The sequence below is a fragment of the Nasonia vitripennis genome, chromosome 5 (assembly GCF_009193385.2).
Source record: "Nasonia vitripennis strain AsymCx chromosome 5, Nvit_psr_1.1, whole genome shotgun sequence".
Classification (NCBI taxonomy): Eukaryota; Metazoa; Arthropoda; class Insecta; order Hymenoptera; family Pteromalidae; genus Nasonia; species Nasonia vitripennis.
In genome coordinates, this window is record NC_045761.1 from 18,460,291 (window position 1) to 18,473,703 (window position 13,413).

General features: G+C 46.5%; 1 protein-coding gene across 10 annotated transcripts in view; it reads left to right on the top strand.

Moving 5' to 3' along the window:
• Positions 1-13,413, top strand: part of LOC103315636 (heterogeneous nuclear ribonucleoprotein K) — a 75,857-nt gene that overhangs the window by 13,853 nt on the left and 48,591 nt on the right. For 2 of the 10 annotated variants that reach the window (XM_032600952.1, XM_032600953.1), the window contains exon 2: positions 465-501. The exons of 4 other annotated variants lie outside the window; for them this stretch is intronic. The gene's annotated coding sequence lies outside the window, so the exon portion shown is untranslated. Of the gene's footprint in view, positions 1-464; positions 502-13,042; positions 13,232-13,317; positions 13,340-13,413 lie in introns of those variants that run through there. 4 more of the 10 variants (XM_031932786.2, XM_032600956.1, XM_031932791.1 and 1 more) reach the window with 3 other exon arrangements.

Genomic DNA, 13,413 nt, shown 5'->3' on the forward strand with positions numbered 1-13,413 from the left:
CGGGCGCTTGCTTTTGTTTTCAGCCGGAACTACTCTTCGCGGAGTCTTAACGAGCCACCCGCGCGACCTTCGCCGCAGCTATGTGCGCCGAGAGCGCGTGTACGCGTCGCCCGAGTGGAATTTTATCTGCGGCTTAATTTGTCGCGTTCTTGCGTTCCGCGAGCACTCTCGAAGGCTCTGCTTTTCAGCTGTAATTATAGCGGATTTTGCATCGAGTGCGCGCTGGGTTTTCTTTTTTGCCGAGAGATACGGGGGAGAAGTGGCCGGTATCGGCTGACTGGTTCTTATATAAAGAGGCGAAGGCCGACGAGAGAGAGAGAGAGAGAGAGAGAGAGAGGTGTAAACAAAAAACGGGTTTATTAAGATCATTACGGTTGAGTGTCGTTGAGAAGCACGCTGGGTTGAGTTTTTAATGTGATGTTCTCATGACTGATGATAACGAACGATTTTCTTTTTTGTTCTAGGTAAGGACCTGATCTGAGTTAATATTCATATTGGATCGTAAGTTTTATTCAATGTACATATAGTATCAAATTTAACCCTTTCGATGCGATCATAAGTTTGAAAATTTTGTAGCCATGCAAAGTTTCAATTCTACCCCTTAATTACACGATAAGCCAGCTCCACCCCCAGCAACTCACACTTTTAACCCAAAATCAATCATCTCTAAAGAAACCGCAGTGAAAGAGCTTGGAGAGTTTCAACACTCGCTGAAAAACCGATTGCTCCCTCCTCGTAAACTTAATCCCCGCGTATACCAGCGGTGGCTCTCGACGGCAAAGTCAAGGCGTCATGTATACAGCTCCGCCGAACGGAACGTCGATGTCGTCGACCGCCTTGTGCTTCCTCGCACCCACACACGTATAAACGTGGATTATCGCTTGCGCTCGATTGTGCTGCTTATACCACTGCGACACGTGTACACATACATGTCTACAGAGGCTCCCGCCGGCTTGCGTCATTGATCGGAACGGCTCTGCAGAGTTGCGACGATGCAGCGCACATACAGTCGTAACAGGTCCAATCGATACTCGGACGTTGGGTTCGATTCTGCGGTTGTCGAGCGTCTTTGCGCTCGCGGGAGAGAATTTCTCGAGCAGCGCGTGACCCTCGGACGTTTCGCTGGGCTTTGCTTCTCAGGATTTTCCTGGATTCGAATGCTCGGAGGATATTGCTCGTGCGTGCGTGGGTGGAAGCCGAATTCGGAGATATCGAGTTTGCTTTGGAAAGCCGAAATGCTGCTGTTGGGAAACGTGTCGCGCGTGGATACACCGGAAACTGCAGCGAGCGAGAATGAGTGACGATGTGCGGCTCGTGGTGTAATTCTGGTGTGGTCTCTCTTATAGAGAAACTCGTTTTTTGAATGTTATTATTCTGGAATTTTATTGCAGCTGTTATACACGATTAACCGAATTAGATCGACTTTCACGAGTCGTATTAAAATTTATTCGACGCGATAGACATTGTTTGTAATCTCGGATAAAACGAGACTCTTCGCCTCGTTAAAACTCTCGGATCTCGAGATCGTTATTGCATTAGCAACAGTCGCCCGTAACGTTTGTTGCGTCTGCTTTGAAGGCTTGAAAGTCCTAATTTAAATCATAACTGTAATTTACAGCGTTCGAGCTGTGATAGAGAAGACGTAAATTTCCCTTCCTATCTCTCTCTCTCTCTCGCGCGCGCGAGAATCATGCTTTTAACTTGAAATACGTTTATTACAGTCTCATTCGCGCAGCTCTCTACTCGGCGGAGATCCGTTATATAATCCGCAATAAACGTGCCGCGGATATACCTCTCGCGAAACGAGACTTAGAGATTCGAGCGTCGTCGTCTCTATTTCGAATATTTTCGAGGCGAATTTCTGATGTGGCACATGCCAAAGATATTGACTCGATTTTCTTTTTGACGAAGAAATAGCCGAGAAATATTCTACGAATTTTATAAAGTTTTATATAAATGCAATGTGTTTTGAGACTCGGTGTTCATAATCTATATTTTCTGTCGTCATCTCTATAATTAATAAGTCATTATACTCATTCATTTCAAAAGTCCCACGCAAGCGTATTTCGGTACGTATTAAAAAAAGAACTAATCAGCGCCTTCGCAGTCGACACCGAACCACTATTATCCACAGCAGAAAAAAAACCAGTAATCTCCCGTCAAGTTCACTGCCATCGCGGAGAGCAATTTTTTCCACTATATCCGTAGCCTAGACGGAACCATGACCGCATCAAAGCGCGTCGGGCTCGCGTCACACCTCGGATACCGCGACAATCGCGTATGTGCTCGCTCACCTGCTTATCCTCTCCTATATATCTATATATACGCGTACGTCCCAAATTCCATCTCTCATTGTCTCCCGGCGTCGCGTGTGCGTGTATTATTTCTCCTCGGCTGGCTCATCGTCCTCGAACTTGACTCTGAGGCGGCGGCGACTTCCATGTCGGATGTGTGTGTGTGTATGTGTGTGTATAATTGAGATTAATCAGCGTCGAGGCCCGTTCTCGGCTTTCACTCTCTCTTTATACCGTGGACGAGCGCCCGTAGAGCCGGCGCTGGCGATAATCGAGCCCACGCAGTATTGGTTTTTGGCTGGGATTCATCGATCGGCGCTTATTCTTTTTTTAAAGAATCGCTCGAGCGTAGAATGGGGATTGAATTTCGTGTACACTACGGCGATGGAGAAGTTAATTTGCGAAGTGGTCCGAAGAATGCCGCCGCGAGTGTTTTTGTAAATATCGTTCGCTGGCGGTGCGAGGCTATTTCGAGGAAGTGAAAATTGAATGAAAAGTCTTTAAAAATAGACGACGCGTGGTTTTTCAAAGCAAACTTATTATTTTCGCTTCGGATAAACTCAACGCGGATTATGTAGCTGTGCTGCACGCGCTGAAAATGCAAATCAGCGTACTTGCTCCGATGTAATTTTAGAAATGATACGGAATCGGTTTCGACGGGCTGACACTACGGAATTTCATTATGCAACGCTGAAACGTATAACTGACAGCCGAGCCTGTCGCTGATTATCTTGACATTAGGTGGACCTTTTGGATTATTGGCCGCAAGCGTAAATTCGGACGAGCTACTCAGATTCTAGTGCTAATTATAGGAGCTACGGATTATCACATTTTTCTACAGTCAGGAACGAAGCTATATCGACTATTTTTAGCGGCAGATCCCTTTTGTCAGTTTATGTTGATGCCCAGTCGTTTATTGGCTAGTCCGTAATCGTTAATCAAGCTTCGATTTCGCGTGAATTAAACAGCCCGGTGGTTGGAAGTCTGCCAGCGAGTCTTGCTTTTAGTGCCACACTGTTGCTAATCTCATGTTAGCGAATTTAAAACGTAAACGCGCGGTTAATTCATTGGGCTTGAAAATATTAATTTATTCGCTTAGCGTCAAAAACGATAAAAATTCGAGAAACCAAATATGTGTATCGCCTTTTCATCATCGTCATTATTCGTCTCCGCAAGAGTCATTTGTCAGTTCATTGTGTGCTCTAGAACAGCAGAGCAGCTGACGCTCCGCGTCAAAAGTTTCTAAAGAAAACAAGAGGATACTTCAGCGCTTGAAACACGGTATATTATTCTTTGAGTATAAATCACACAAACACACACCTTGCATGTATCCGAAATAGCGATACACACCGGCGCGGCAGCCGGCGTCAATTAAAAGTGTTATTTTTGCGTTATAAAGCAACTCTCAGCAGCCAGGAAACATATTAAATTTTAAATTTAGTCCTACGCCTCGTGTGTATAAACGACAGCGCGGATGAGCACTCGCGTATAGGTCTCTGGCGCCACACTCATCTCTGTTGCCTCTATAAATAAGATTTAATCAAATCTCACCCATCAAACGACTTCTCCGCTCCCCGCGCTCTGAATATTCGAAACGGGAAACTCTCTCTCTTGCGCGCTTTACATTATCCCACGGCATCTCTTCTCCGCGAAAATCAAATCCGCGTTTTCATCTCCGCTCGCGCTGCTACTGCGCCGACTTCCTGCATCGAGAACAGGCGAAAAAGAGGAAGGAGAGTATCTCTCTCTCTCTCTCGAAAAATATTACCTCGACCGCAGCAGCGGCAACAGTTTGCATTCCCATTAACCCGAGCGTCAGTCCATCTGGCCTCGAATCCCTCTTGCATATACACCGTAAAAGTCTATCGGCTGATACTGCTGCTGCCATAGTCGCCGATGTAGATCAGCGGCTAGCGCAATCCGCGTTTAACGAGATTCCGAGCTGCTGCTGGCACACGGAGGAGAAAAACGTAGTATGCAGAGGGAAATATAGAGTTGGGAAAGCTCCAGCTGCGGCTGACATATGCCCAGGATAATGCGCTCTTTGTTTTCGAATTGCTTAATAACTCGCGAGAGCTGCTGCTGTGGAGGATATCTTGAAGATGACGCGCGCGCTGCTTTGGTGAATATACACTGTATTTACGTAAGGTGCCTTTGCGTGGGCTGAGGTTTCGTTCGATTTATTGGATGTTGGATAATACGTAGCCGGCCGGTTTTTGAATTTGAGACGATTGATTATTGTTCAAATATGCCGGCGTGCAAGCGCAAGAGATTTACGTTTATGAGTCGACAAATATTGCGGCGATTTTCTCAATCATGCACAAAGTTGTAAACTTCAACCTCTCGAACGCGTTCAAAGCGGTTAATTCAATAACATCCTCTGAAGCTATATAAACGAACGAGAGCCAGCATAAACGCGAAACTTTTTCACCAAAAGCATACGCACACACGCAGACGAGCCAAAAAATTCCCATCGGTAAAACGAATTCACCGAAACGCAAAGGCTCTGCATATAAACTTTCGACATGAGGCGGTATAGAAAATTGCCGGGATATAATTCCGCAAAGCCCCATACGTCCTTCTCTCCTCTCTCGCAAAGCAAATGTCTATATTTATCGTGCTCATGCAAAGGGTGTCCCGCGCACACACGTTATACACATCGCAAAGCGAGAAAGAAAAGGGACACTTGCGGCGTTTGCGACCCCCCGCACTAGCTCAAAAGCTTTCTCACTTGCGCGAGTATTAAACGCGGCCGTTTATGCAAGTGCGCCGTCTGTTTATTCCTCGATTCGCTCTTTCGTCCTGTGCAACCCCCTGCGAAGCTTCGGCATCGATTCGCTTATACGTATACGTCGATGATATACTGTAGAGAGGCACAGGACGTTTCATTAGCTTGGCCCTCTCTCGACTCGGGGATAATTATAGACGTCGGGATTTCCGGTTCTTATGGGCTTCGACTATACTCTATTGTTGGATCCGAAGCTCATTGCCAAAAACTCGGCTCTGTGTGCGTGACTCGAGCTCTCAGTGTCTCTTTTTTCCATACGACGACGACGACTCTTTCATTCGCTTGGATAAGCCGCATATATTTGTCGAGTGTATCGCCGACCGGGAGCTTCAAAGGACGCGTGTAACGAGGTTTCAAGAGTTTGGCTGGCGCTCGGAGGTTGTCATTATTTGAGGATCGCTGCGCGAGGAAGCGTTCCTTTGATTTCGTTCGAGGTATACATAAAGTCGAGCTTTATTCGACGTGAAACACAGCCGGAATCCAAGAGTCGAATACACTTTGCGTGCTTGCACACGAGCTTTCGCTTTGATTTTCTATCGTTTATAGGTAAAGCTCTCGAGCTTTTACGGGATGGAAAACGATTATTTTTACGCGCTATAAAAACGATTCGGCTGTATCGGGGGAGAACTTTTATCAACCGCAAGCGTAAAACGCTCTCGTCTCTCCCGTATGATAATTACACACCGCGTAAACGCTGCAAAGCCGCAAAGCGTTCAATTTAACATCGCTGAAACTTTAACGTGCTTTTCCCTCGGTCGTTCCCTCTAATGCTTCGGACATTGAACTATATACCAGACGACTAACAACAACAACAACGACAACCACGACGACGAGAAGGAGAAGGAGAAGAGATAAAAATTATTATGCGATACCAAAGTTCTGTCCCCCGACGCAACTTTCCCGCAGCGAGCCGCGCAATTAAGAACAATTACATACGCTCCTCGATATTCTCTCGTCCTTATATTCCTCCCCCGCGCGTAATGCCAATCGAACGCTAAAATTGTCTTCTTTTTCTTTACCCCCCGTTTTCCGCGGCGAGGTGTATTACGCGCGCATAGCTCTCGTCCTCGCTCTATAGCCCCACGGCAAAGGGGGCTCTTTAATAGCTCTCCGGTAGGCGCATGTATGAGAGCCCTGGACAAGAATAGGGAGAGATAGCCGGTGGTTAGAGATAGATTCGCGGCTGAATTATTGATGCTGGCGTGTGTGTGGGAGAGAGAGGGACAGAGGCCACGTATAGTCGCCGAGACGACGGAGAGAATCGTCGTCGACGATTGTTACGTGTGGCGGAGGCGGGATGCTTTTGTTTGGATTTTTTTTCATTCGAAGCTTTAGTGTATTTTTAATCCAGTTTCATCTCGGCCAGTGGAGAACCCTGACTTGTAGGTGTATTAAAAATACGAGTGACGGGTTATTACGTTATGGGTCTATAGGCAGAGCTCGAGGGTATGTATCTCAGGGTCTTTGTTCCTCGAGACTATGACTTATTAATCGAAGCCGGGGGGAAAAAGTTGCACCTTCGCGGCCGACGTAATAGCGCTGAATTCGCATAGCAGATACATCCATTTTACTCAGTAGCGGCTCTTGCAATATGCAGATGTCAGCTTTTGCGCTTTTGTTGTCGGCCAATCGATATGCAAGGCTTTCCTTTTCATCCTCATCGCTATATTTCGAATTGTTGGTGCATTTTGATTCTTCTCGGACGAAAACGTAGGTTTGAGCAGGAGAAGCTTTATTTCGAAAGTCAGTCTCGAAGGCACTCGTGCGAGAGTCGTTGGATTACACGGGCGCTGCAGCGACTGTACGAAAGGAGGATATCCTCGGATTACAGTGGAATCCCTTTGCTATAGTAGTGTGCATTAAGTTATATGTGTGTGTGTGTGTGTGCGCGTGTGTACCTCGAGTACGAAACTGAGGCATCGCGGAAGAGGGCCTTCAATTTTACGAGGAAAACTGAGCGTCCTTCCCCTGCAATCACGTAAACACGCGTAACGGCTGCAAATAAGCTCCGTTTGATTTTAAATCGACTCGACGGCACCCACGTCTTCCGGAATACTTTAATCCGCAAGGCGAACGTCGCTGTAATTACCCGAGAGGGCGCATATCGCGAATAACCAGCTTTTCCCGCCATTTTCCATTTTAAATCCCATAACCATCCCAACTTTCCTCTCCCGTCGCGGCCGGCGCAGCTCGCTTCTTTACTCCTCCGCAGCTGCGGGGACGAGGGATGAAAAATTAAGAGGGACACTTGAGCTTGCGCTATAGCGCGAGAGAGAGTCCAAGGCCCTCTGCGGCTCACCTATATAAAGTGCCCCAACTCCTTGCTCTCTCTTCTTCCTCTCCCGCGCTGCCCCGGAGCTATAAGCGTCGCCCTTTACAACTCGACCCGCGTGTGCTTCGGCTGTGTAGAAGTTCAACTTCGAGGCGTTGTTTTTACGAGTATTTCCAGGGACGTGCTTTTTATCAACGGAAAATTGTGAAAAGCGTAATTTCGAATTCGAACATAAGTATTTTGACGATGCGCAGAGGACGAAAGCACGGAGTAATATTCCACTTCAATAATCGAGCAATATACGTGAATGTGCATATGCGAGATAGAACACGACGTGCATCTGACGAACGAAGCCGTAAAGACAAAGCTATATGCAGCGCTGCCGTGTACTCCACACAGAGGAATATAAGACGGGGGAAAAGCGAGCTCAGCGATATCAAATATGCTCGGACAGATGCGTTGTATACCCGCCCCCTTCTGTGCGATTCTTCGCCGTTCCGCCGTCGTTTTTCTCTCCCTCTTATTTCCACATTCGCTCCGCAGTGCACTGCATTGTTAACGACAACAAATTACACGTCTCTCGTGCAATTTTCCGCGAAAGCCGTCTGCCGAATGAATAATTCGCAAACTTTAGATCGCGCGCGCGCGCGGGAGATGAGAATGGAAAAATGAACTTTTTTCGCGACAGAAAAGCTCTCTCGCGAGAGCTCGATGAATTTTTCCACTAATAACTCTATCATTCGGGCATTTGCATAGCCCGTATGAATAATTCTTGTGGCGGTAGCGATTCGACATGAATAATTCCGCCCCTTGGTTGTACGCAACAGCCGAAACTATCTCCAATAAATGTTTTTCCCGCGCGCGAGCTTGCATTGTTCGCATTTACATTTTTTCTGGCGTCGCTACGATAAATTACACGTGTGCTGCAAGCTCTCGCGCTGCTTTTTTTCCCGTCGCGCTTGATTAAAAAAAAAGAGGTAAATAATCGCAGAGCCTCGAAAGCACGTGCGGATATAATGCAAGCACGAAACACTCGCGGGACAAGACTCAGGGGCGATGGACTTGAGAAGCGCCGAAAATAGTCCGGGCAGGTGCATTCTCAGAAGCTCTGGCTCACTCGTTCGCTGCTACCTCGCTCCGACACTTTTTCTTTTGCTCTTCTGCGCGCCACACCTATGAGCCCCGCTGGATATAATAATAAATTAGGAGGATCTATTTCCAGAGCGAGGGGTCCGCGTCTTATCAAGGATAAAGCTCGAAGCGAATTGTCTAACGATTTCTTTAATTATCGCACCCGCCCGTATATACGCGCAAGCCCTTATAGGCTAACAAGCCGATCGTTAAATTTAATTAGAACGAGGCTCGAGAGTCGTACTTAATTAAGTATATAGTCCCGGCAGAATTCAGCGTTTTATTGTCCTCGTATAAACGAAACAATGGCGGGGACGAGTAGCCAAGTAAGTAAGTCCTTAAAACTCTTGCGTCCGCGACGACTCTGCGCTGCGCTGCAGCTGTTTCCCTTTAATTGTACACATAGTTCATTTTTCTCCTCGACGGCCGTCGCATTCGGTTTGCAAAATGTCACGGGGACTGCACATATATACAAACAGCGAGAGGGAAAAGAAAGTTTGAAACCCGCCGCGGGCCGATTAATTATACAAAGCCGCGAGTGAGGATCGATGCGCGCGGTCGTCCCGCGTGTTCACGTGAAATATTGATAGCCTATACTGATGGCCACTGCTGCTGCTGCTGCTGCTCTCGTGCTTTATTTCGCTTCTGCTCTCGCGCGGCTCTGTGAGTTCGATTCTTTTTCCTATATACTGGATCGAGTGACCTTTTGTTTCGACGCCTGTGTGCGATAGCTTCTCTGTTGTGCAGTGTTTATTGCAAAAAAGTGGCGATGTTAATCAGTGCGTTGGATGTTAATTCGCAAGGAGAGAGGAGATAAAAACCGCGATGCTAATGGGGCGTAAGAACTGCATCCGACGTTTGTGTGTTTCTTCCGCTCCAATTCCGGAGCTTAATTGATCGCGTCGAGAGAAGCTACTGCAGCAATAAATTCATAACTCGATACATCGTATTAAGTACGTCCTTTATAGAATATGCTCCGGGTGTAATGAAAACAACATAATCAGCGTGATTGATCGAGCGATTAACGACATATTATACACATTTTATTAAACGTCGCTGTAATAAATAAAGATGTTATTTTATTTGATGTAATAGGATCGTAAATAGTACCTCCAATACTAGCTGCTATAAATTATCGTAAAAAGTTAGCAGAGACAGGATCCTCGTATAATAAACGTTCACCTTTAATGGATATTAATGCGTCTCGCTTTCGCGCTCGTATACACACTTCTCGCACACTGGAATCCCAGCGAATTTTTCTCTCTTCTTCTCAAATCAATCTCTCACCCATTATTATTATTAAATTAAAAAAAGAATGATTAACGATACGATAAATACGCGAAAGTGTGCAAAAACACTAAATCGTACATCGTCGACCATAATATAATTATAGGATAAAAAAACAAAGTAATAAATCACCCAACAAACTGTCTCCGTCAACGAGCCGCATCGGAACAATCAAAGTTACACACACACATACGCGCGATTATTCAAATGCTGCCTCTTTTGCCGCGCTGCCGCCTGTGCGCACAGGCATAAATGGGAATGTCCATACACGGTGACTTGCAACACGCCGCGCGCACGTATACACTTAGAATAAAAGCGTTGGACGTTACAAGGCCGCATCTTGCACAAGCGAAAAATCCCCGTACAGCAGGCTTTTGTGCGCTCCCGATTCGCGAAAGAAAGCTTTGGCGTATGCAAATCTCTGGGATGGAGATATTAAGGCTGTGCGTTGTTCCGTGCACCGAGACGAATGGATGAACTGCGCACTCTTGTTCCCCCTTTGGCCTCGCATAATTTCAGCGGACAAACGTATCGTAAATTGAATTATGAGTATCTCTGGGATCAAGCTTGTATATATTGCGGACAGGCGATTATTTTTTGTCGCGTCTTTATCCTTGGGATGTATGCGTTTGTTGTAGTGTATCTCGTGCGGATATGCGCGCGTGCGCGCGAGCTTTTCGAGAAGTCACTTTGCTGCTTCCATATTTAACTTTTATGAACGGTGCTTAGCTTATATACTGAATATAAACACGTTGTCCTAATGGATATTTTAAACGGTGACACGAACTGCTAGTACGTTCGCGATATTTAGTTGTGCACGGATATATCTGTCGGTTAATTCTGAAACAATGACGGATTTATGGTGCTGTCAATTTTATCGGTTATCGTTAATGCTTCTATCGAGCTCGAAATTTATAGTACTTCATTGAAGTTTTTATTATTCCCATGAATGAGTTTCTGTTGGTTGAAGATTCAAATCCATCGGTCATTTCGTAGCTATCGAATTTATCAAACAAATATATAGCTCTATGAAAATGCGGATACCGTCATATTTGTCGTGTTTTTTTTTAAACTAGTAGGTTCGGGTGGGTAAGGGTAAAAATGTTGAAAATTAAAAATTGGAAAGGGTAAAGATTAGAAATTCAAAATTGACAAACTGCGATGATTTTGAAACGAAAACATTTATAAAACAAAAATGTTAGATTGAAATATTGTGAAAGGAATATTTTTAGTACTTTCAAAATTTAGTTTTTTAAAAATATACCTTTCTAATATTTTTCAAAATGTTCACCCTCACCCGGTTCGGGTTTATGAGTCACATTCTAATCTTGATATGTAAAAAAAGGAAGAAAAATGCTTGCGGATAACGAAGCTTTTTCTCCGAAAAAACAAGAATCCTTGAAAAAAAATAGTCATACTCAATAACGCTGACTAAGGGGTAATTCTCAGCAACTTTCCGCAATAGATTCCCTCCTCCCACCGCCACAATTGGGTCGGCTGCCTCACTCCTACCCTTGTTTACTTCCTCGGACTTAACTGCTCTCCTTTTTCTCGCGACCAGCCGAACATCGTCGAAGACTAACGCGAAAAGCTTGTAAGCTCGACGGGGGATGTAACGCGCATGAATGTCGCGCCGCTAAGGCGCGAGGATATATTTATACTCCCCTCTTCCCCCCTCTCTCTCTCACTCCAGAAAACGACTGGCGCAACTTTAAGTTTTCTCTTCGTGTTATCTTTGCTGATGCGAGGAAATTACATGTGTTGTTTGCTTGCTCGCTCCTCAAGACCCAAATATTAACTGGGAGAGAAGAGACACGTGTAAAATATTTTCGGATGCGGCTGCAGCGCAGCGATGGGGAGCTTTTGTTGCGAGACCTCGAGACGTGTTTCCCAAGCTTGTCGGGCACTTTTTTCCCTCCGCGGCGGCGCAAGTATATTTTGAGAGAAAGATGATGCAGCCGTTTAATTTTACCAAACGTCGCCATTTAAGCCTACTTACGCCGAGAAGTACATCTCGTCGCAGAAACTTGATGCACACTTTAAGCGCCAACTAGATCCGATCGTCTTACAGCTCGCAGCGATATCTCTGCAAAATTGAGACTCTTATATTACGCGCTGAGACTCGGCGGCCTCTTATCGGAATCGCGAATCAGTCGCGCGTGTACACACGCATCCTCTGGAGAAAGAGAGAGAGAGAGAGAGAGAGAGAGAGAGAGAGAGAGAGAGAGAGAGAGAGAGAGAGAGAGAGAGAGAGAGAGAGAGATCAAGTCCATTGCCCTTGGTGAAGAATCCGGTTCTGGGACTAGGAAAAATCGAGGGCTTATGCGGAGGCTGTAACGCAGCGGAGTCTATATGCGTAGCTTCTGCAACGCTTGCATTGTGTACGTAGTGGGAGAGAGGAGAAGAAGGCTAGTAAGAGCGAGAGCCTGGTGGGTGGAATTTTCTAGCAGCTTCGTTCGCTCGCTGGAAAGTTGGAAAGGTGCAGCTGTAATTTATTAATGTACGCCTGGAAACTTGAAAATGTTGAGGAGATTTTTAGAGCATCGCGCTGTGAAAATACAGATTTTCCTGCAACTGCCCTGGAAATTGTTGAAGCGAGCTCTCGCCCTGCATAATTCGATGGTGCACCGGAATTTTTGAGGCTCTATTTGGAAATTGCAATTCTCCTATCTCCATGCACGCGACACTCATGGACGACGTAATGCTCGTTCTCAAGGAAAATTATGGCACTAGTTTGCTAATTTATCTCGTGGAGTTAGATGACTAGCCGCGCGCGAGTCTCCGCATCTGAGCGAATAAGTGCGCAAAAGTGGCGCGTGTATTTTTGTCCGCTATTGATTTACGTTCGGCATGTGAGTCTATTTGTCACGAGTAAAATTAACGACGTCGACGAATCCAAATCCTCTGATGTACTGGTACTTCCAAGTCTCCTCTTCAACTGGTCACCGCGTGGCATCAGCTTTCTACCCCCGGAAAATCTCGGGCACACATCCACTCCTCCCAACTCAACCTTAACCTATCCGAAGTCAAAGAGTCCTCCCATAGACAACCGGTGTGGTGGTGGTGGTGGTAGTCGCGCGACCACCACCACCACCACCAGCAGCAGCCCCATAGAACTCGGCTGGCAAGGCCGCATAAGAAAGGCAGTCTCACCTGGCATATCGACCTACAGGGGGTGCCGTGTGTTATTGTTGATACCAACGGTAGCCCTGGGCAACTAGCCCCTGCCGGTAGAGCTATAGGTGCCGCGCGACCAATTGCAACCGGCTCGGTGTCCGTCCGGCTTGGCCAATCGGCGACGGCTTGCTTTGATTGGGCGATCCAGGGGATAAGAGACCAGTTCGAGGACACCTGACCGCCACTGTCCCGAGTGGACTGTAACGGTGCGCGTCGCCTCGTCTTCAGTCTCTCAGCAGACCTGAGCCTCGTGTGGACTGGACAGACCTGGCCATGCAGCACGTAAGCTTCTTTTCTCCTAGTCCTACTCGGACTTTGTCGGAGTATAGTGCACCCACGCGGTGGATCGTTATCGGCACGTGATACTACGCTGTTCTGTAAGAGACAAAGGTGAGAGAGCTTTGGCCGCGAACGGTTATTCGTACGTGGACTTTTTGTTCGCTCGTACCAATTCCGCGATCAGT